The 24,312-nt window shown below is 34.8% G+C and overlaps 2 non-coding genes across 2 annotated transcripts; both read left to right on the top strand.

The window, feature by feature from the left end:
- Positions 1-3,760: 3,760 nt before the first annotated feature.
- On the top strand, positions 3,761-3,833 carry TRNAR-CCU (transfer RNA arginine (anticodon CCU)). The gene has a single exon. It is a non-coding gene; the product is annotated as a tRNA-Arg (tRNA).
- A 2,760-nt stretch (positions 3,834-6,593) lies between these two features.
- TRNAR-CCU (transfer RNA arginine (anticodon CCU)) lies at positions 6,594-6,666 on the top strand. The gene has a single exon. It is a non-coding gene; the product is annotated as a tRNA-Arg (tRNA).
- Positions 6,667-24,312: the final 17,646 nt, after the last annotated feature.

Here is a 24,312-nt window from a genome sequence, read left to right as displayed (position 1 = left end):
CTAGAGTCTATATTTTATGCTTGCTTCAACTTTACAACAGTCTTGTAGTGTTTAGATTGCAAAAACATGACCATAGAAGCTAAAAATGACATTTATTATAACATTGTTGTGGGGTTTTTTTTACTTTTCTATCACTGTGGACAGCTTATTCATGCGCCATCTGGCATGCATGATCCTTTGTTGCTCATCATTCATCACTAAAAATGATTTTCTTTTTAAATTCTTATGACTGTACTGATTGTATGGAATCAAATCCATATCTAGCATAACCGTTTCATGCTGCAAAGTGCTCCAGTGGTGCAATTGGTCAGAGCGTGGTACTTATAAGACAGTATCTGTTGAGCAATGTCAAGATTGTGAATTCAAGCCTCACCTGGAGCAGCTTTGTTTACAGTTTTTGTCCTTTTTCTTATGTCATTAGTCATTGATTATAATCTTCTACCTTAATATTTAATATGATATTACAAAGGATGGAATGAAGAAAGAAAGAAAGAAAGAAAGAAAGAAAGAAAGAAAGAAAGAAAGAAAGAAAGAAAGAAAGAAAGAAAGAAAGAAAGAAAGAACAAACACAAACATGATTGTGAATTTAAGTTGTCAGCACACATCTGCTTTGGTTCAAATGCATTGCATATCTTCCTTCAGTCAGCCAACAAAACAACAATGGAAAAGATTAACATACTGTTGGTAAAGCAGTTGCATCAAAATGATTTTTTGCACTATAGTATGATAATCCATACTGGCAGCTCTGGATAGTACCATCACATTTCATGCTGGACTTGGTAATGCAAAGAACACAGTAAAAAGCTTCACTTTTTCTCAAAAATAAATAATTGACTATTAAAAACCTATCAGTCTTGAATGAAAAAGTCAGTAAGCCCCAGTGGACTAATGGATAAGGCACAGGCTTTCTAAAGCCAGGGATTGTGATTTCAAGTCCCATCTGTGGTGGAACTCATTAAAGCTGCTGTGTCTTCACTAGAGTTGATATTTTATCCTTGCTTCAACTGTACAATAGTCTTGTAGTGTTTAGATTGCAAAAACATGACCACAGAAGCTAAAAATGACATTTATTATAACATTGTTGTGGTTTTTTTTTTTTACTTTTCTATCACTGTGGAAAGCTTATTCAAGTGCCATCTGGCATGCATGATCCTTTGTTGCTCATCATTCATCACCAAAAATGATTTTCTTTTTAAATTCTTATGACTGTACTGATTGTATTGCATAAAATCCACATCTAGCATAACCGTTTTATGCTGCTAAGTGATCCAGTGGTGCAATTGGTCAGCGTGTGGTACTTATAAGACAGTATCTGTTGAGCAATGTCAAGGTTGTGAATTCAAGGCTCACCTGGAGCAGCTTTGTTTACAGTTTTTTTCCCTTTTTCTTATGTCATTAGTCATTGATTATAATCTTCTACCTTAATATTTAATATGATTTTACAAAGGATGGAAGAAAGAAAGAAAGAAAGAAAGAAAGAAAGAAAGAAAGAAAGAAAGAAAGAAAGAAAGAAAGAAAGAAAGAAAGAAAGAAAGAAAGAAAAAACACAAACATGATTGTAAATTTAAGTTGTCAGCACACATCTGCTTTGGTTCAAATGCACTGCATATCTTCCTTCAGTCAGCCAACAAAACAATAATGGAAAAGATTAACATACTGTTGGTAAAGCAGTTGCATCAAATTGATTTTTTGCACTATAGTATGATAATCCATACTGGCAGCTCTGGATAGTACCAGCACATTTCATGCTGGACTTGGTTATGCAAAGAACACAGTAAACAGCTTCACTTTTTCTCAAAAATAAATAATTGACTATTAAAAACCTATCAGTCTTGAGTGAAAAAGTCAGTAAGCCCCAGTGGCCTAATGGATAAGGCACTGGCCTCCTAAGCCAGGGATTGTGGCATCAAGTCCCATCTGGGGTGGAACTCATTAAAGCAGCTGTGTCGTCACTAGAGTCTATATTTTATGCTTGCTTCAACTTTACAACAGTCTTGTAGTGTTTAGATTGCAAAAACATGACCATAGAAGCTAAAAATGACATTTATTATAATATTGTTGTGGTTTTTTTTTTACTTTTCTATCACTGTGGACAGCTTATTCATGCGCCATCTGGCATGCATGATCCTTTGTTGCTCATCATTCATCACTAAAAATGATTTTCTTTTTAAATTCTTATGACTGTACTGATTGTATGGAATCAAATCCACATCTAGCATAACCGTTTCATGCTGCAAAGTGCTCCAGTGGTGCAATAGGTCAGAGCGTGGTACTTATAAGACAGTATCTGTTGAGCAATGTCAAGATTGTGAATTCAAGCCTCACCTGGAGCAGCTTTGTTTACAGTTTTTGTCCTTTTTCTTATGTCATTAGTCATTGATTATAATCTTCTACCTTAATATTTAATATGATATTACAAAGGATGAAAGAAAGAAAGAAAGAAAGAAAGAAAATAAGAAAGAAAGAAAGAAAGAAAGAAAGAAAGATAGAAAGAAAAAACACAAACATGATTGTGAATTTAAGTTGTCAGCACACATCTGCTTTGGTTCAAATGCACTGCATATCTTCCTTCAGTCAGCCAACAAAACAGCAATTGAAAAGTTTAACACACTGTTGGTAAAGCAGTTGCATCAAATAGATTTTTTGCAATATAGCATGATAATCCATACTGACAGCTCTGGATAGTACCAGCACATTTCTTGCTGGACTTGGTAATGCAAAGAACACAGTAAACAGCTTCACTTTTTCTCAAAAATAAATAATTGACTATTAAAAACCTATCAGTCTTGAATGAGAAAGTCGGTAAGCCCCAGTGGCCTAATGGGTAAGGCACTGGCCTCCTAAACCAGGGATTGGGGGTTCAAGTCTCATCTGGGGTGTAACTCATTAAGGCAGCTGTGTTGTCACTAGAGTTGATATTTTATCCTTGCTTCAACTGTACAACAGTCTTGTAGTGTTTAGATTGCAAAAACAAGACCACAGAAGCTAAAAATGACATTTATTATAACAATGTTGTGTTTTTTTTTTACTTTTCTATCACTGTGGACAGCTTATTCAAGTGCCATCTGGCATGCATGTTCCTTTGTTGCTCATCATTCATCACCAAAAATGATTTTCTTTTTAAATTCTTATGACTGTACTGATAATATTGAATAAAATCCACATCTAGCATAACCGTTTTATGCTGCTAAGTGCTCCAGTGGTGGAATTGGTCAGCGTGTGGTACTTATAATACAGTATCTGTTGAGCAATGTCAAGATTGTGAATTCAAGCCTCACCTGGAGCAGCTTTGTTTACAGTTTTTTTTTCCTTTTTCTTATGTCATTAGTTATTGATTATAATCTTCTACCTTAATATTTATTATGATATTACAAAGGATGGAAGAAAGAAAGAAAGAAAGAAAGAAAGAAAGAAAGAAAGAAAGAAAGAAAGAAAGAAAGAAAGAAAAAACAAACACAAACATGATTGTGAATTTAAGTTGTCAGCACACATCTGCTTTGGTTCAAATGCATTGCATATCTTCCTTCAGTCAGCCAACAAAACAACAATGGAAAAGATTAACATACTGTTGGTAAAGCAGTTGCATCAAAATGATTTTTTGCACTATAGTATGATAATCCATACTGGCAGCTCTGGATAGTACCATCACATTTCTTGCTGGACTTGGTAATGCAAAGAACACAGTAAACAGCTTCACTTTTTCATAAAATAAATAATTGACTATTAAAAACCTACCAGTCTTGAATGAAAAAGTCAGTAAGCCCCAGTGGCCTAATGGATAAGGCACTGGCCTCCTAAGCCAGGGATTGTGGGTTCAAGTCCCATCTGGGGTGGTACTCATTAATGCAGTTGTGTCGTCACTAGAGTTGATATTTTATCCTTGCTTCAACTGTACAACAGTCTTGTAGTGTTTAGATTGCAAAAACATGACCACAGAAGCTAAAAATGACATTTATTATAACATTGTTGTGGTTTTTTTTTTTTTTTCTATCACTGTGGAAAGCTTATTCAAGTGCCATCTGGCATGCATGTTCCTTTGTTGCTCATCATTCATCACCAAAAATGATTTTCTTTTTAAATTCTTATGACTGTACTGATTATATTGAATAAAATCCACATCTAGCATAACCGTTTTATGCTGCTAATTGCTCCAGTGGTGCAATTGGTCAGCGCGTGGTACTTATAAGACAGTATCTGTTGAGCAATGTCAAGATTGTGAATTCAAGCCTCACCTGGAGCAGCTTTGTTTACAGTTTTTTTTTCCTTTTTCTTATGTCATTAGTCATTGATTATAATCTTCTACCTTAATATTTAATATGATATTAGAAAGGAAGAAAGAAAGAAAGAAAGAAAGAAAGAAAGAAAGAAAGAAAAAACACAAACATGATTGTGAATTTAAGTTGTCAGCACACATCTGCTTTGGTTCAAATGCACTGCATATCTTCCTTCAGTCAGCCAACAAAACAGCAATTGAAAAGATTAACACACTTTTGGTAAAGCAGTTGCACCAAATAGATTTTTTGCAATATAGCATGATAATCCATACTGACAGCTCTGGATAGTACCAGCACATTTCTTGCTGGACTTGGTAATGCAAAGAACACAGTAAACAGCTTCACTTTTTCTCAAAAATAAATAATTGACAATTAAAAACCTATCAGTCTTGAATGAGAAAATCAGTAAACCCCAGTGGCCTAATGGGTAAGGCACTGGCCTCCTAAACCAGGGATAAGGGGTTCAAGTCCCATCTGGGGTGTAACTCATTAAAGCAGCTGTGTTGTCACTAGAGTTGATATTTTATCCTTGCTTCAACTGTACAACAGTCTTGTAGTGTTTAGATTGCAAAAACATAACCACAGAAGCTAAAAATGACATTAATTATAACAATGTTGTGTTTTTTTTTACTTTTCTATCACAGTGGACAGCTTATTCAAGTGCCATCTGGCATGCATGTTCCTTTGTTGCTCATCATTCATCACCAAAAATGATTTTCTTTTTAAATTCTTATGACTGTACTGATTATATTGAATAAAATCCACATCTAGCATAACCGTTTTATGCTGCTAAGTGCTCCAGTGGTGCAATTGGTCAGCGTGTGGTACTTATAAGACAGTATCTGTTGAGCAATGTCAAGATTGTGAATTCAAGCCTCACCTGGAGCAGCTTTGTTTACAGTTTTTTTTCCTTTTTCTTATGTCATTAGTCATTGATTATAATCTTCTACCTTAATATTTATTATGATATTACAAAGGATGGAAGAAAGAAAGAAAGAAAGAAAGAAAGAAAGAAAGAAAGAAAGAAAGAAAGAAAGAAAGAATAAGAAAGAAAGAAAGAAAAAACACAAACATGATTGTGAATTTAAGTTGTCAGCACACATCTGCTTTGGTTCAAATGCACTGCATATCTTCCTTCAGTCAGCCAACAAAACAGCAATTGAAAAGATTAACACACTTTTGGTAAAGCAGTTGCACCAAATAGATTTTTTGCAATATAGCATGATAATCCATACTGACAGCTCTGGATAGTACCAGCACATTTCTTGCTGGACTTGGTAATGCAAAGAACACAGTAAACAGCTTCACTTTTTCTCAAAAATAAATAATTGACTATTAAAAACCTATCAGTCTTGAATGAGAAAGTCGGTAAGCCCCAGTGGCCTAATGGGTAAGGCACTGGCCTCCTAAACCAGGGATTGGGGGTTCAAGTCCCATCTGGGGTGTAATTCATTAAAGCAGCTGTGTTGTCACTAGAGTTGATGTTTTATCCTTGCTTCAACTGTACAACAGTCTTGTAGTGTTTAGATTGCAAAAACATAACCACAGAAGCTAAAAATGACATTAATTATAACAATGTTGTGTTTTTTTTTTACTTTTCTATCACTGTGGACAGCTTATTCAAGTGCCATCTGGCATGCATGTTCCTTTGTTGCTCATCATTCATCACCAAAAATGATTTTCTTTTTAAATTCTTATGACTGTACTGATTATATTGAATAAAATCCACATCTAGCATAACCGTTTTATGCTGCTAAGTGCTCCAGTGGTGCAATTGGTCAGCGTGTGGTACTTATAAGACAGTATCTGTTGAGCAATGTCAAGATTGTGAATTCAAGCCTCACCTGGAGCAGCTTTGTTTACAGTTTTTTTTTCTTTTTCTTATGTCATTAGTTATTGATTATAATCTTCTACCTTAATATTTATTATGATATTACAAAGGATGGAAGAAAGAAAGAAAGAAAGAAAGAAAGAAAGAAAGAAAGAAAGAAAGAAAGAAAGAAAGAAAGAAAAAACAAACATGATTGTGAATTTAAGTTGTCAGCACACATCTGCTTTGGTTCAAATGCATTGCATATCTTCCTTCAGTCAGCCAACAAAACAACAATGGAAAAGATTAACATACTGTTGGTAAAGCAGTTGCATCAAAATGATTTTTTGCACTATAGTATGATAATCCATACTTGCAGCTCTGGATAGTACCATCACATTTCATGCTGGACTTGGTAATGCAAAGAACACAGTAAACAGCTTCACTTTTTCATAAAATAAATAATTGACTATTAAAAACCTACCAGGCTTGAATAAAAAAGTCAGTAAGCCCCAGTGGCCTAATGGATAAGGCACTGGCCTCCTAAGCCAAGGATTGTGGGTTCAAGTCCCATCTGGGGTGGTACTCATTAAAGCAGATGTGTCGTCACTAGAGTTGATATTTTATCCTTGCTTCAACTGTACAACAGTCTTGTAGTGTTTAGATTGCTAAAACATGACCACAGAAGCTAAAAATGACATTTATTATAACATTGTTGTGGTTTTTTTTTTTTTTTTTCTATCACTGTGGAAAGCTTATTCAAGTGCCATCTGGCATGCATGATCCTTTGTTGCTCATCATTCATCACCAAAAATGATTTTCTTTTTAAATTCTTATGACTGTACTGATTGTATTGAATAAAATACACATCTAGCATAACCGTTTTATGCTGCTAAGTGCTCCAGTGGTGCAATTGGTCAGCGCGTGGTACTTATAAGACAGTATCTGTTGAGCAATGTCAAGATTGTTAATTCAAGCCTCACCTGGAGCAGCTTTGTTTACCGTTTTTTTTCCTTTTTCTTATGTCATTAGTCATTGATTATAATCTTCTACCTTAATATTTAATATGATATTACAAAGGATGGAAGAAAGAAAGAAAGAAAGAAAGAAAGAAAGAAAGAAAGAAAGAATAAGAAAGAAAGAAAGAAAAAACACAAACATGATTGTGAATTTAAGTTGTCAGCACACATCTGCTTTGGTTCAAATGCACTGCATATCTTCCTTCAGTCAGCCAACAAAACAGCAATTGAAAAGATTAACACACTTTTGGTAAAGCAGTTGCACCAAATAGATTTTTTGCAATATAGCATGATAATCCATACTGACAGCTCTGGATAGTACCAGCACATTTCTTGCTGGACTTGGTAATGCAAAGAACACAGTAAACAGCTTCACTTTTTCTCAAAAATAAATAATTGACAATTAAAAACCTATCAGTCTTGAATGAGAAAATCAGTAAGCCCCAGTGGCCTAATGGATAAGGCACTAGCCTCCTAAACCAGGGATTGGGGGTTCAAGTCCCATCTGGGGTGGAACTCATTAAAGCAGCTGTGTTGTCACTAGAGTCTATATTTTATGCTTGCTTCAACTTTACAACAGTCTTGTAGTGTTTAGATTGCAAAAACATGACCATAGAAGCTAAAAATGACATTTATTATAACATTGTTGTGGTTTTTTTTTTACTTTTCTATCACTGTGGACAGCTTATTCATGCGCCATCTGGCATGCATGATCCTTTGTTGCTCATCATTCATCACTAAAAATGATTTTCTTTTTAAATTCTTATGACTGTACTGATTGTATGGAATCAAATCCACATCTAGCATAACCGTTTCATGCTGCAAAGTGCTCCAGTGGTGCAATTGGTCAGAGCTTGGTACTTATAAGACAGTATCTGTTGAGCAATGTCAAGATTGTGAATTCAAGCCTCACCTGGAGCGGCTTTGTTTACAGTTTTTGTCCTTTTTCCTATATCATTAGTCATTGATTATAATCTTCTACCTTAATATTTAATATGATATTACAAAGGATGGAATGAAGAAAGAAAGAAAGAAAGAAAGAAAGAAAGAAAGAAAGAAAGAAAGAAAGAAAGAAAGAAAGAAAGAAAGAAAGAAAGAAAGAAAAAACACAAACATGATTGTGAATTTAAGTTTTCAGCACACATCTGCTTTGGTTCAAATGCACTGCATATCTTCCTTCAGTCAGCCAACAAAACAGCAATTGAAAAGTTTAACATACTGTTGGTAAAGCAGATGCATCAAATAGATTTTTTGCAATATAGTATGATAATCCATACTGGCAGCTCTGGATAGTACCATCACATTTCATGCTGGACTTGGTAATGCAAAGAACACAGTAAACAGCTTCACTTTTTCATAAAATAAATAATTGACTATTAAAAACCTACCAGTCTTGAATGAGAAAGTCAGTAAGCCCCAGTGACCTAATGGATAAGGCACTGGCCTCCTAAACCAGGGATTGTGGGTTCTAGTCCCATCTGGGGTGGAACTCATTAAAGCAACTGTGTCGTCACTAGAGTTGATATTTTATCCTTGCTTCAACTGTACAACAGTCTTGTAGTGTTTAGATTGCAAAAACATGACCACAGAAGCTAAAAATGACATTTATTATAACATTGTTGCGGTTTTTTTTTTTTTTTTTCTATTACTGTGGAAAGCTTATTGAAGTGCCATCTGGCATGCATGATCCTTTGTTGCTCATCATTCATCACCAAAAATGATTTTCTTTTTAAATTCTTATGACTGTACTGATTGTATTGAATAAAATCCACATCTAGCATAACCGTTTTATGCTGCTAAGTGCTCCAGTGGTGCAATTGGTCAGCGCGTGGTACTTATAAGACAGTATCTGTTGAGCAATGTCAAGATTGTTAATTCAAGCCTCACCTGGAGCAGCTTTGTTTACCGTTTTTTTTCCTTTTTCTTATGTCATTAGTCATTGATTATAATCTTCTACCTTAATATTTAATATGAAATTACAAAGGATGGAAGGAAGAAAGAAAGAAAGAAAGAAAGAAAGAAAGAAAGAAAGAAAGAAAGAAAGAAAAAACACAAACATGATTGTGAATTTAAGTTGTCAGCACACATCTGCTTTGGTTCAAATGCACTGCATATCTTCCTTCAGTCAGCCAACAAAACAACAATGGAAAAGATTAACACACTGTTGGTAAAGCAGTTGCATCAAATTGATTTTTTGCACTACAGTATGATAATCCATACTGGCAGCTCTGGATAGTACCAGCACATTTCATGCTGGACTTGGTAATGCAAAGAACACAGTAAAAAGCTTCACTTTTTCTCAAAAATAAATAATTGACTATTAAAAACCTATCAGTCTTGAATGAAAAAGTCAGTAAGCCCCAGTGGCCTAATGGATAAGGCACAGGCTTTCTAAAGCCAGGGATTGTGATTTCAAGTCCCATCTGTGGTGGAACTCATTAAAGCTGCTGTGTCTTCACTAGAGTTGATATTTTATCCTTGCTTCAACTGTACAATAGTCTTGTAGTGTTTAGATTGCAAAAACATGACCACAGAAGCTAAAAATGACATTTATTATAACATTGTTGTGTTTTTTTTTACTTTTCTATCACTGTGGAAAGCTTATTCAAGTGCCATCTGGCATGCATGATCCTTTGTTGCTCATCATTCATCACCAAAAATGATTTTCTTTTTAAATTCTTATGACTGTACTGATTGTATTGAATAAAATCCACATCTAGCATAACCGTTTTATGCTGCTAAGTGCTCCAGTGGTGCAATTGGTCAGCGCGTGGTACTTATAAGACAGTATCTGTTGAGCAATGTCAAGATTGTTAATTCAAGCCTCACCTGGAGCAGCTTTGTTTACCGTTTTTTTTCCTTTTTCTTATGTCATTAGTCATTGATTATAATCTTCTACCTTAATATTTAATATGAAATTACAAAGGATGGAAGGAAGAAAGAAAGAAAGAAAGAAAGAAAGAAAGAAAGAAAGAAAGAAAGAAAGAAAGAAAGAAAGAAAGAAAGAAAAAACACAAACATGATTGTAAATTTAAGTTGTCAGCACACATCTGCTTTGGTTCAAATGCACTGCATATCTTCCTTCAGTCAACCAACAAAACAATAATGGAAAAGATTAACATACTGTTGGTAAAGCAGTTGCATCAAATTGATTTTTTGCACTATAGTATGATAATCCATACTGGCAGCTCTGGATAGTACCAGCACATTTCATGCTGGACTTGGTTATGCAAAAAACACAGTAAACAGCTTCACTTTTTCTCAAAAATAAATAATTGACTATTAAAAACCTATCAGTCTTGAGTGAAAAAGTCAGTAAGCCCTAGTGGCCTAATGGATAAGGCACTGGCCTCCTAAGTCAGGGATTGTAGCATCAAGTCCCATCTGGGGTGGTACTCATTAAAGCAGCTGTGTCGTCACTAGAGTTGATATTTTATCCTTGCTTCAACTGTACAACAGTCTTGTAGTGTTTAGATTGCAAAAACATGACCACAGAAGCTAAAAATGACATTTATTATAACATTGTTGTGTTTTTTTTTTTACTTTTCTATCACTGTGGAAAGCTTATTCAAGTGCCATCTGGCATGCATGATCCTTTGTTGCTCATCATTCATCACCAAAAATGATTTTCTTTTTAAATTCTTATGACTGTACTGACTGTATTGAATAAAATCCACATCTAGCATAACCGTTTTATGCTGCTAAGTGCTCCAGTGGTGCAATTGGTCAGCGCGTGGTACTTATAAGACAGTATCTGTTGATCAATGTCAAGGTTGTGAATTCAAGCCTCACCTGGAGCAGCTTTGTTTACAGTTTTTTTTCCTTTTTCTTATGTCATTAGTCATTGATTATAATCTTCTACCTTAATTTTTAATATGATATTACAAAGGATGGAAGGAAGAAAGAAAGAAAGAAAGAAAGAACGAAAGAAAGAAAGAAAGAAAGAAAGAAAGAAAGAAAGAAAGAAAGAAAGAAAAAGAAAGAAAAAACACAAACATGATTGTGAATTTAAGTTGTCAGCACACATCTGCTTTGGTTCAAATGCACTGCATATCTTCCTTCAGTCAGCCAACAAAACAGCAATTGAAAAGATTAACACACTGTTGGTAAAGCAGTTGCATCAAATAGATTTTTTGCAATATAGCATGATAATCCATACTGACAGCTCTGGATAGTACCAGCACATTTCTTGCTGGACTTGGTAATGCAAAGAACACAGTAAACAGCTTCACTTTTTCTCAAAAATAAATAATTGACTATTAAAAACCTATCAGTCTTGAATGAGAAAGTCAGTAAGCCCCAGTGGTCTAATGGATAAGGCACTGGCCTCCTAAACCAGGGATTGGGGGTTCAAGTTCCATCTGGGGTGTAACTCATTAAAGCAGCTGTGTCGTCACTAGAGTTTATATTTTATCCTTGCTTCAACTGTACAACAGTCTTGTAGTGTTTAGATTGCAAAAACATGACCACAGAAGCTAAAAATGACATTTATTATAACATTGTTGTGTTTTTTTTTTTACTTTTCTATCACTGTGGACAGCTTATTCAAGTGCCATCTGGCATGCATGTTCCTTTGTTGCTCATCATTCATCACCAAAAATGATTTTCTTTTTAAATTCTTATGACTGTACTGATTATATTGAATAAAATCCACATCTAGCATAACCGCTTTATGCTGCTAAGTGCTCCAGTGGTGCAATTGGTCAGCGTGTGGTACTTATAAGACAGTATCTGTTGAGCAATGTCAAGATTGTGAATTCAAGCCTCACCTGGAGCAGCTTTGTTTACAGTTTTTTTTCTTTTTTCTTATGTCATTAGTCATTGATTATAATCTTCTACCTTAATATTTAATATGATATTACAAAGGATGGAAGAAAGAAAGAAAGAAAGAAAGAAAGAAAGAAAGAAAGAAAGAAAGAAAGAAAGAAAGAAAGAAAAAACACAAACATGATTGTGAATTTAAGTTGTCAGCACACATCTGCTTTGGTTAAAATGCACTGCATATCTTCCTTCAGTCAGCCAACAAAACAACAATGGAAAAGATTAACACACTGTTGGTAAAGCAGTTGCATCAAATAGATTTTTTGCAATATAGCATGATAATCCATACTGACAGCTCTGGATAGTACCAGCACATTTCTTGCTGGACTTGGTAATGCAAAGAACACAGTAAACAGCTTCACTTTTTCTCAAAAATAAATAATTGACTATTAAAAACCTATCAGTCTTGAATGAGAAAGTCAGTAAGCCCCAGTGACCTAATGGATAAGGCACTGGCCTCCTAAACCAGGGATTGTGGGTTCTAGTCCCATCTGGGGTGGAACTCATTAAAGCAACTGTGTCGTCACTAGAGTTGATATTTTATCCTTGCTTCAACTGTACAACAGTCTTGTAGTGTTTAGATTGCAAAAACATGACCACAGAAGCTAAAAATGACATTTATTATAACATTGTTGTGGGTTTTTTTTTACTTTTCTATCACTGTGGAAAGCTTATTCAAGTGCCATCTGGCATGCATGATCCTTTGTTGCTCATCATTCATCACCAAAAATGATTTTCTTTTTAAATTCTTATGACTGTACTGATTGTATTGAATAAAATCCACATCTAGCATAACCGTTTTATGCTGCTAAGTGCTCCAGTGGTGCAATTGGTCAGCGCGTGGTACTTATAAGACAGTATCTGTTGAGCAATGTCAAGGTTGTGAATTCAAGCCTCACCTGGAGCAGCTTTGTTTACAGTTTTTTTTCCTTTTTCTTAAGTCAGTCTTTGATTATAATCTTCTACCTTAATATTTAATATGATATTACAAAAGATGGAAGGAAGAAAGAAAGAAAGAAAGAAAGAAAGAAAGAAAGAAAGAAAGAAAGAAAGATAGAAAAAACACAAACATGATTGTGAATTTAAGTTGTCAGCACACATCTGCTTTGGTTCAAATGCACTGCATATCTTCCTTCAGTCAGCCAACAAAACAGCAATTGAAAAGTTTAACACACTGTTTGTAAAGCAGTTGCATCAAATAGATTTTTTTGCAATATAGCATGATAATCCATACTGACAGCTCTGGATAGTACCAGCACATTTCTTGCTGGACTTGGTAATGCAAAGAACACAGTAAACAGCTTCACTCTTTCTCAAAAATAAATAATTGACTATAAAAAACCTATCAGTCTTGAATGAGAAAGTCAGTAAGACCCAGTGGCCTAATGGATAAGGCACTGGCCTCCTAAACCAGGGATTGTGGGTTCTAGCCCCAACTGGGGTGGAACGCATTAAAGCAACTGTGTCGTCACTAGAGTTGATATTTTATCCTTGCTTCAACTGTACAATAGTCTTGTAGTGTTTAGATTGCAAAAACATGACCACAGAAGCTAAAAATTACATTTATTATAACATTGTTGTGGTTTTTTTTTTTTACTTTTCTATCACTGTGGAAAGCTTATTCAAGTGCCATCTGGCATGCATGATCCTTTGTTGCTCATCATTCATCACCAAAAATTATTTTCTTTTTAAATTCTTATGACTGTACTGATTGTATTGCATAAAATCCACATCTAGCATAACCGTTTTATGCTGCTAAGTGCTCCAGTGGTGCAATTGGTCAGCGTGTGGTACTTATAAGACAGTATCTGTTGAGCAATGTCAAGGTTGTGAATTCAAGGCTCACCTGGAGCAGCTTTGTTTACAGTTTTTTTCCTTTTTCTTATTTCATTAGTCATTGATTATAATCTTCTACCTTAATATTTAATATGATTTTACAAAGGATGGAAGAAAGAAAGAAAGAAAGAAAGAAAGAAAGAAAGAAAGAAAGAAAGAAAGAAAGAAAGAAAGAAAGAAAGAAAGATAAAACACAAACATGATTGTGAATTTAAGTTGTCAGCACACATCTGCTTTGGTTCAAATGCACTGCATATCTTCCTTCAGTCAGCCAACAAAACAATAATGGAAAAGATTAACATACTGTTGGTAAAGCAGTTGCATCAAATTGATTTTTTGCACTATAGTATGATAATCCATACTGGCAGCTCTGGATAGTACCAGCACATTTCATGCTGGACTTGGTAATGCAAAGAACACAGTAAACAGCTTCACTTTTTCTCAAAAATAAATAATTGACTATTAAAAACCTATCAGTCTTGAGTGAAAAAGTCAGTAAGCCCCAGTGGCCTAATGGATAAGGCACTGGCCTCCTAAGCCAGGGATTGTGGCATCAAGTCCCATCTGGGGTGGTACTCATTAAAGTAGCTGTGTCATCACTAGAGTTGATATTTTATCCTTGCTTCAACTGTACAACAGTCTTGTAGTGTTTAGATTGCAAAAACATGACCACAGAAGCTAAAAATGACATTTATTATAACATTGTTGTGTTTTTTTTTTTACTTTTCTATCACTGTGGAAAGCTTATTCAAGTGCCATCTGGCATGCATGATCCTTTGTTGCTCATCATTCATCACCAAAAATGATTTTCTTTTTAAATTCTTATGACTGTACTGACTGTATTGAATAAAATCCACATCTAGCATAACCGTTTTATGCTGCTAAGTGCTCCAGTGGTGCAATTGGTCAGCGTGTGGTACTTATAAGACAGTATCTGTTGAGCAATGTCAAGGTTGTGAATTCAAGCCTCACCTGGAGCAGCTTTGTTTACAGTTTTTTTTCCTTTTTCTTATGTCAGTCTTTGATTATAATCTTCTACCTTCATTTTTAATATGATATTACAAAGGAAGGAAGAAAGAAAGAAAGAAAGAAAGAAAGAAAGAAAGAAAGAAAGAAAGAAAGAAAGAAAGAAAAAACACAAACATGATTGTGAATTTAAGTTGTCAGCACACATCTGCTTTGGTTCAAATGCACTGCATATCTTCCTTCAGTCAGCCAACAAAACAGCAATTGAAAAGATTAACACACTGTTGGTAAAGCAGTTGCATCAAATAGATTTTTTGCAATATAGCATGATAATCCATACTGACAGCTCTGGATAGTACCAGCACATTTCTTGCTGGACTTGGTAATGCAAAGAACACAGTAAACAGCTTCACTTTTTCTCAAAAATAAATAATTGACTATTAAAAACTTATCAGTCTTGAATGAGAAAGTCAGTAAGCCCCAGTGGCCTAATGGATAAAGCACTGGCCTCCTAAACCAGGGATTGGGGGTTCAAGTTCCATCTGGGGTGTAACTCATTAAAGCAGCTGTGTCGTCACTAGAGTTTATATTTTATCCTTGCTTCAACTGTACAACAGTCTTGTAGTGTTTAGATTGCAAAAACATGACCACAGAAGCTAAAAATGACATTTATTATAACATTGTTGTGTTTTTTTTTTTACTTTTCTATCACTGTGGACAGCTTATTCATGCGCCATCTGGCATGCATGTTCCTTTGTTGCTCATCATTCATCACCAAAAATTATTTTCTTTTTAAATTCTTATGACTGTACTGATTATATTGAATAAAATCCACATCTAGCATAACCGCTTTATGCTGCTAAGTGCTCCAGTGGTGCAATTGGTCAGCGTGTGGTACTTATAAGACAGTATCTGTTGAGCAATGTCAAGATTGTGAATTCAAGCCTCACCTGGAGCAGCTTTGTTTACAGTTTTTTTTCCTTTTTCTTATGTCATTAGTCATTGATTATAATCTTCTACCTTAATATTTAATATGATATTACAAAGGATGGAAGAAAGAAAGAAAGAAAGAAAGAAAGAAAGAAAGAAAGAAAGAAAGAAAGAAAGAAAGAAAGAAAGAAAAAACACAAACATGATTGTGAATTTAAGTTGTCAGCACACATCTGCTTTGGTTAAAATGCACTGCATATCTTCCTTCAGTCAGCCAACAAAACAACAATGGAAAAGATTAACACACTGTTGGTAAAGCAGTTGCATCAAATAGATTTTTTGCAATATGGCATGATAATCCATACTGACAGCTCTGGATAGTACCAGCACATTTCTTGCTGGACTTGGTAATGCAAAGAACACAGTAAACAGCTTCACTTTTTCTCAAAAATAAATAATTGACTATTAAAAACCTATCAGTCTTGAATGAAAAAGTCAGTAAGCCCCAGTGGCCTAATGGATAAGGCACAGGCTTTCTAAAGCCAGGGATTGTGATTTCAAGTCCCATCTGTGGTGGAACTCATTAAAGCTGCTGTGTCTTCACTAGAGTTGATATTTTATCCTTGCTTCAACTGTACAATAGTCTTGTAGTGTTTAGATTGCAAAAACATGACCACAGAAGCTAAAAATGACATTTATTATAACATTGTTGTGTTTTTTTTTTTTACTTTTCTATCACTGTGGAAAGCTTATTCAAGTGCCATCTGGCATGCATAATCCTTTGTTGCTCATCATTCATCACCAAAAATGATTTTCTTTTTAAATTCTTATGACTGTACTGATTGTATTGCATAAAATCCACATCTAGCATAACCGTTTTATGCTGCTAAGTGCTCCAGTGGTGCAATTGGTCAGCGTGTGGTACTTATAAGACAGTATCTGTTGAGCAATGTCAAGGTTGTGAATTCAAGGCTCACCTGGAGCAGCTTTGTTTACAGTTTTTTTCCCTTTTTCTTATTTCATTAGTCATTGATTATAATCTTCTACCTTAATATTTAATATGATTTTACAAAGGATGGAAGAAAGAAAGAAAGAAAGAAAGAAAGAAAGAAAGAAAGAAAGAAAGAAAGAAAGAAAGAAAGAAAGAAAGAAAGAAAGAAAGATAAAACACAAACATGATTGTGAATTTAAGTTGTCAGCACACATCTGCTTTGGTTCAAATGCACTGCATATCTTCCTTCAGTCAGCCAACAAAACAATAATGGAAAAGATTAACATACTGTTGGTAAAGCAGTTGCATCAAATTGATTTTTTGCACTATAGTATGATAATCCATACTGGCAGCTCTGGATAGTACCAGCACATTTCATGCTGGACTTGGTAATGCAAAGAACACAGTAAACAGCTTCACTTTTTCTCAAAAATAAATAATTGACTATTAAAAACCTATCAGTCTTGAGTGAAAACGTCAGTAAGCCCCAGTGGCCTAATGGATAAGGCACTGGCCTCCTAAGCCAGGGATTGTGGCATCAAGTCCCATCTGGGGTGGTACTCATTAAAGCAGCTTGGTCATCACTAGAGTTGATATTTTATCCTTGCTTCAACTGTACAACAGTCTTGTAGTGTTTAGATTGCAAAAACATGACCACAGAAGCTAAAAATGACATTTATTATAACATTGTTGTGGTTTTTTTTTTTACTTTTCTATCACTGTGGAAAGCTTATTCAAGTGCCATCTGGCATGCATGATCCTTTGTTGCTCATCATTCATCACCAAAAATGATTTTCTTTTTAAATTCTTATGACTGTACTGATTATATTGAATAAAATCCACATCTAGCATAACCGTTTTATACTGCTAAGTGCTCCAGTGGTGCAATTGGTCAGTGCGTGGTACTTATAAGACAGTATCTGTTGAGCAATGTCAAGATTGTGAATTCAAGCCTCACCTGGAGCAGCTTTGTTTACAGTTTTTTTTTCCTTTTTCTTATGTCATTAGTCATTGATTATAATCTTCTACCTTAATATTTAATATGATATTACAAAGGATGGAAGAAAGAAAGAAAGAAAGAAAGAAAGAAAGAAAGAATAAGAAAGAAAGAAAGAAAAAACACAAACATGATTGTGAATTTAAGTTGTCAGCACACATCTGCTTTGGTTCAAATGCACTGCATATCTTCCTCCAGTCAGCCAACAAAACAGCAATTGAAAAGATTAACACACTTTTGGTAAAGCAGTTGCACCAAATAGATTTTTTGCAATATAGCATGATAATCCATACTGACAGCTCTGGATAGTACCAGCACATTTCATGCTGGACTTGGTAATGCAAAGAACACAGTAAACAGCTTCACTTTTTCTCAAAAATAAATAATTGACAATTAAAAACCTATCAGTCTTGAATGAGAAAATCAGTAAGCCCCAGTGGCCTAATGGATAAAGCACTGGCCTCCTAAACCAGGGATTGGGTGTTCAAGTCCCATCTGGGGTGGAACTCATTAAAGCAGCTGTGTTGTCACTAGAGTCTATATTTTATGCTTGCTTCAACTTTACAACAGTCTTGTAGTGTTTAGATTGCAAAAACATGACCATAGAAGCTAAAAATGACATTTATTATAACATTGTTGTGGTTTTTTTTTTACTTTTCTATCACTGTGGACAGCTTATTCATGCGCCATCTGGCATGCATGATCCTTTGTTGCTCATCATTCATCACTAAAAATGATTTTCTTTTTAAATTCTTATGACTGTACTGATTGTATGGAATCAAATCCACATCTAGCATAACCGTTTCATGCTGCAAAGTGATCCAGTGGTGCAATTGGTCAGAGCGTGGTACTTATAAGACAGTATCTGTTGAGCGATGTCAAGATTGTGAATTCAAGCCTCACCTGGAGCAGCTTTGTTTACAGTTTTTGTCCTTTTTCTTATGTCATTAGTCATTGATTATAATCTTCTACCTTAATATTTAATATGATATTACAAAGGATGGAATGAAGAAAGAAAGAAAGAAAGAAAGAAAGAAAGAAAGAAAGAAAGAAAGAAAGAAAGAAAGAAAGAAAGAAAGAAAGAAAAAACACAAACATGATTGTGAATTTAAGTTGTCAGCACACATCTGCTTTGGTTCAAATGCACTGCATATCTTCCTTCAGTCAGCCAACAAAACAGCAATTGAAAAGATTAACACACTGTTGGTAAAGCAGTTGTATCAAATAGATTTTTTGCAATATAGCATGATAATCCATACTGACAGCTCTGGATAGTACCAGCACATTTCTTGCTGGACTTGGTAATGCAAAGAACACAGTAAACAGCTTCACTTTTTCTCAAAAATAAATAATTGACTATTAAAAACCTATCAGCCTTGAATGAGAAAGTCAGTAAGCCCCAGTGGCCTAATGGATAAGGCACTGGCTTCCTGAACCAGGGATTGGGGGTTCAAGTTCCATCTGGGGTGTAACTCATTAAAGCAGCTGTGTCGTCACTAGAGTTTATATTTTATCCTTGCTTCAACTGTACAACAGTCTTGTAGTGTTTAGATTGCAAAAACATGACCACAGAAGCTAAAAATGACATTTATTATAACATTGTTGTGGTTTTTTTTTTACTTTTCTATCACTGTGGACAGCTTATTCAAGTGCCATCTGGCATGCATGTTCCTTTGTTGCTCATCATTCATCACCAAAAATGATTTTCTTTTTAAATTCTTATGACTGTACTGATTATATTGAATAAAATCCACATCTAGCATAACCGCTTTATGCTGCTAAGTGCTCCAGTGGTGCAATTGGTCAGCGTGTGGTACTTATAAGACAGTATCTGTTGAGCAATGTCAAGATTGTGAATTCAAGCCTCACCTGGAGCAGCTTTGTTTACAGTTTTTTTTCCTTTTTCTTATGTCATTAGTCATTGATTATAATCTTCTACCTTAATATTTAATATGATATTACAAAGGATGGAAGAAAGAAAGAAAGAAAGAAAGAAAGAAAGAAAGAAAGAAAGAAAGAAAGAAAGAAAGAAAGAAAGAAAGAAAGAAAGAAAAAACACAAACATGATTGTGAATTTAAGTTGTCAGCACACATCTGCTTTGGTTAAAATGCACTGCATATCTTCCTTCAGTCAGCCAACAAAACAACAATGGAAAAGATTAACACACTGTTGGTAAAGCAGTTGCATCAAATAGATTTTTTGCAATATGGCATGATAATCCATACTGACAGCTCTGGATAGTACCAGCACATTTCTTGCTGGACTTGGTAATGCAAAGAACACAGTAAACAGCTTCACTTTTTCTCAAAAATAAATAATTGACTATTAAAAACCTATCAGTCTTGAATGAAAAAGTCAGTAAGCCCCAGTGGCCTAATGGATAAGGCACAGGCTTTCTAAAGCCAGGGATTGTGATTTCAAGTCCCATCTGTGGTGGAACTCATTAAAGCTGCTGTGTCTTCACTAGAGTTGATATTTTATCCTTGCTTCAACTGTACAATAGTCTTGTAGTGTTTAGATTGCAAAAACATGACCACAGAAGCTAAAAATGACATTTATTATAACATTGTTGTGGTTTTTTTTTTTTACTTTTCTATCACTGTGGAAAGCTTATTCAAGTGCCATCTGGCATGCATGATCCTTTGTTGCTCATCATTCATCACCAAAAATGATTTTCTTTTTAAATTCTTATGACTGTACTGATTGTATTGCATAAAATCCACATCTAGCATAACCGTTTTATGCTGTTAAGTGCTCCAGTGGTGCAATTGGTCAGCGTGTGGTACTTATAAGACAGTATCTGTTGAGCAATGTCAAGGTTGTGAATTCAAGGCTCACCTGGAGCAGCTTTGTTTACAGTTTTTTTTCCTTTTTCTTATTTCATTAGTCATTGATTATAATCTTCTACCTTAATATTTAATATGATTTTACAAAGGATGGAAGAAAGAAAGAAAGAAAGAAAGAAAGAAAGAAAGAAAGAAAGAAAGATAAAACACAAACATGATTGTGAATTTAAGTTGTCAGCACACATCTGCTTTGGTTCAAATGCACTGCATATCTTCCTTCAGTCAGCCAACAAAACAATAATGGAAAAGATTAACATACTGTTGGTAAAGCAGTTGCATCAAATTGATTTTTTGCACTATAGTATGATAATCCATACTGGCAGCTCTGGATAGTACCAGCACATTTCATGCTGGACTTGGTAATGCAAAGAACACAGTAAACAGCTTCACTTTTTCTCAAAAATAAATAATTGACTATTAAAAACCTATCAGTCTTGAGTGAAAAAGTCAGTAAGCCCCAGTGGCCTAATGGATAAGGCACTGGCCTCCTAAGCCAGGGATTGTGGCATCAAGTCCCATCTGGGGTGGTACTCATTAAAGCAGCTTGGTCATCACTAGAGTTGATATTTTATACTTGCTTCAACTGTACAACAGTCTTGTAGTGTTTAGATTGCAAAAACATGACCACAGAAGCTAAAAATGACATTTATTATAACATTGTTGTGTTTTTTTTTTTTACTTTTCTATCACTGTGGAAAGCTTATTCAAGTGCCATCTGGCATGCATGATCCTTTGTTGCTCATCATTCATCACCAAAAATAATTTTCTTTTTAAATTCTTATGACTGTACTGATTATATTGAATAAAATCCACATCTAGCATAACCGTTTTATACTGCTAAGTGCTCCAGTGGTGCAATTGGTCAGTGCGTGGTACTTATAAGACAGTATCTGTTGAGCAATGTCAAGATTGTGAATTCAAGCCTCACCTGGAGCAGCTTTGTTTACAGTTTTTTTTTCCTTTTTCTTATGTCATTAGTCATTGATTATAATCTTCTACCTTAATATTTAATATGATATTACAAAGGATGGAAGAAAGAAAGAAAGAAAGAAAGAAAGAAAGAAAGAAAGAAAGAATAAGAAAGAAAGAAAGAAAGAAAAAACACAAACATGATTGTGAATTTAAGTTGTCAGCACACATCTGCTTTGGTTCAAATGCACTGCATATCTTCCTTCAGTCAGCCAACAAAACAGCAATTGAAAAGATTAACACACTTTTGGTAAAGCAGTTGCACCAAATAGATTTTTTGCAATATAGCATGATAATCCATACTGACAGCTCTGGATAGTACCAGCACATTTCTTGCTGGACTTGGTAATGCAAAGAACACAGTAAACAGCTTCACTTTTTCTCAAAAATAAATAATTGACAATTAAAAACCTATCAGTCTTGAATGAGAAAATCAGTAAGCCCCAGTGGCCTAATGGATAAAGCACTGGCCTCCTAAACCAGGGATTGGGGGTTCAAGTCCCATCTGGGGTGGAACTCATTAAAGCAGCTGTGTTGTCACTAGAGTCTATATTTTATGCTTGCTTCAACTTTACAACAGTCTTGTAGTGTTTAGATTGCAAAAACATAACCATAGAAGCTAAAAATGACATTTATTATAACATTGTTGTGTTTTTTTTTTTACTTTTCTATCACTGTGGACAGCTTATTCATGCGCCATCTGGCATGCATGATCCTTTGTTGCTCATCATTCATCACTAAAAATGATTTTCTTTTTAAATTCTTATGACTGTACTGATTGTATGGAATCAAATCCACATCTAGCATAACTGTTTCATGCTGCAAAGTGATCCAGTGGTGCAATTGGTCAGAGCGTGGTACTTATAAGACAGTATCTGTTGAGCGATGTCAAGATTGTGAATTCAAGCCTCACCTGGAGCAGCTTTGTTTACAGTTTTTGTCCTTTTTCTTATGTCATTAGTCATTGATTATAATCTTCTACCTTAATATTTAATATGATATTACAAAGGATGGAATGAAGTAAGAAAGAAAGAAAGAAAGAAAGAAAGAAAGAAAGAAAGAAAGAAAGAAAGAAAAAACACAAACATGATTGTGAATTTAAGTTGTCAGCACACATCTGCTTTGGTTCAAATGCACTGCATATCTTCCTTCAGTCAGCCAACAAAACAGCAATTGAAAAGTTTAACACACTGTTGGTAAAGCAGTTGCATCAAATAGATTTTTTGCAATATATAGTATGATAATCAATACTGACAGCTCTGGATAGTACCAGCACATTTCTTGCTGGACTTGGTAATGCAAAGAACACAGTAAACAGCTTCACTCTTTCTCAAAAATAAATAATTGACTATTAAAAACCTATCAGTCTTGAATGAGAAAGTCAGTAAGCCCCAGTGGCCTAATGGATAAGGCACTGGCCTCCTAAACCAGGGATTGGGGGTTCAAGTTCCATCTGGGGTGTAACTCATTAAAGCAGCTGTGTCGTCACTAGAGTTTATATTTTATCCTTGCTTCAACTGTACAACAGTCTTGTAGTGTTTAGATTGCAAAAACATGACCACAGAAGCTAAAAATGACATTTATTATAACATTGTTGTGTTTTTTTTTTTACTTTTCTATCACTGTGGACAGCTTATTCAAGTGCCATCTGGCATGCATGTTCCTTTGTTGCTCATCATTCATCACCAAAAATGATTTTCTTTTTAAATTCTTATGACTGTACTGATTATATTGAATAAAATCCACATCTAGCATAACCGCTTTATGCTGCTAAGTGCTCCAGTGGTGCAATTGGTCAGCGTGTGGTACTTATAAGACAGTATCTGTTGAGCAATGTCAAGATTGTGAATTCAAGCCTCACCTGGAGCAGCTTTGTTTACAGTTTTTTTTCCTTTTTCTTATGTCATTAGTCATTGATTATAATCTTCTACCTTAATATTTAATATGATATTACAAAGGATGGAAGAAAGAAAGAAAGAAAGAAAGAAAGAAAGAAAGAAAGAAAGAAAGAAAGAAAGAAAGAAAGAACACAAACATGATTGTGAATTTAAGTTGTCAGCACACATCTGCTTTGGTTAAAATGCACTGCATATCTTCCTTCAGTCAGCCAACAAAACAACAATGGAAAAGATTAACACACTGTTGGTAAAGCAGTTGCATCAAATAGATTTTTTGCAATATGGCATGATAATCCATACTGACAGCTCTGGATAGTACCAGCACATTTCTTGCTGGACTTGGTAATGCAAAGAACACAGTAAACAGCTTCACTTTTTCTCAAAAATAAATAATTGACTATTAAAAACCTATCAGTCTTGAATGAAAAAGTCAGTAAGCCCCAGTGGCCTAATGGATAAGGCACAGGCTTTCTAAAGCCAGGGATTGTGATTTCAAGTCCCATCTGTGGTGGAACTCATTAAAGCTGCTGTGTCTTCACTAGAGTTGATATTTTATCCTTGCTTCAACTGTACAATAGTCTTGTAGTGTTTAGATTGCAAAAACATGACCACAGAAGCTAAAAATAACATTTATTATAACATTGTTGTGGTTTTTTTTTTTTACTTTTCTATCACTGTGGAAAGCTTATTCAAGTGCCATCTGGCATGCATGATCCTTTGTTGCTCATCATTCATCACCAAAAATGATTTTCTTTTTAAATTCTTATGACTGTACTGATTGTATTGCATAAAATCCACATCTAGCATAACCGTTTTATGCTGCTAAGTGCTCCAGTGGTGCAATTGGTCAGCGTGTGGTACTTATAAGACAGTATCTGTTGAGCAATGTCAAGGTTGTGAATTCAAGGCTCACCTGGAGCAGCTTTGTTTACAGTTTTTTTTCCTTTTTCTTAT

This window comes from Pseudophryne corroboree, unplaced genomic scaffold (genome assembly GCF_028390025.1).
Source record: "Pseudophryne corroboree isolate aPseCor3 unplaced genomic scaffold, aPseCor3.hap2 scaffold_129, whole genome shotgun sequence".
In the NCBI taxonomy this organism is placed as follows: Eukaryota; Metazoa; Chordata; class Amphibia; order Anura; family Myobatrachidae; genus Pseudophryne; species Pseudophryne corroboree.
Note: the sequence above shows the minus strand (reverse complement) of the source record. Positions and strands in the feature narration are given on the sequence as shown.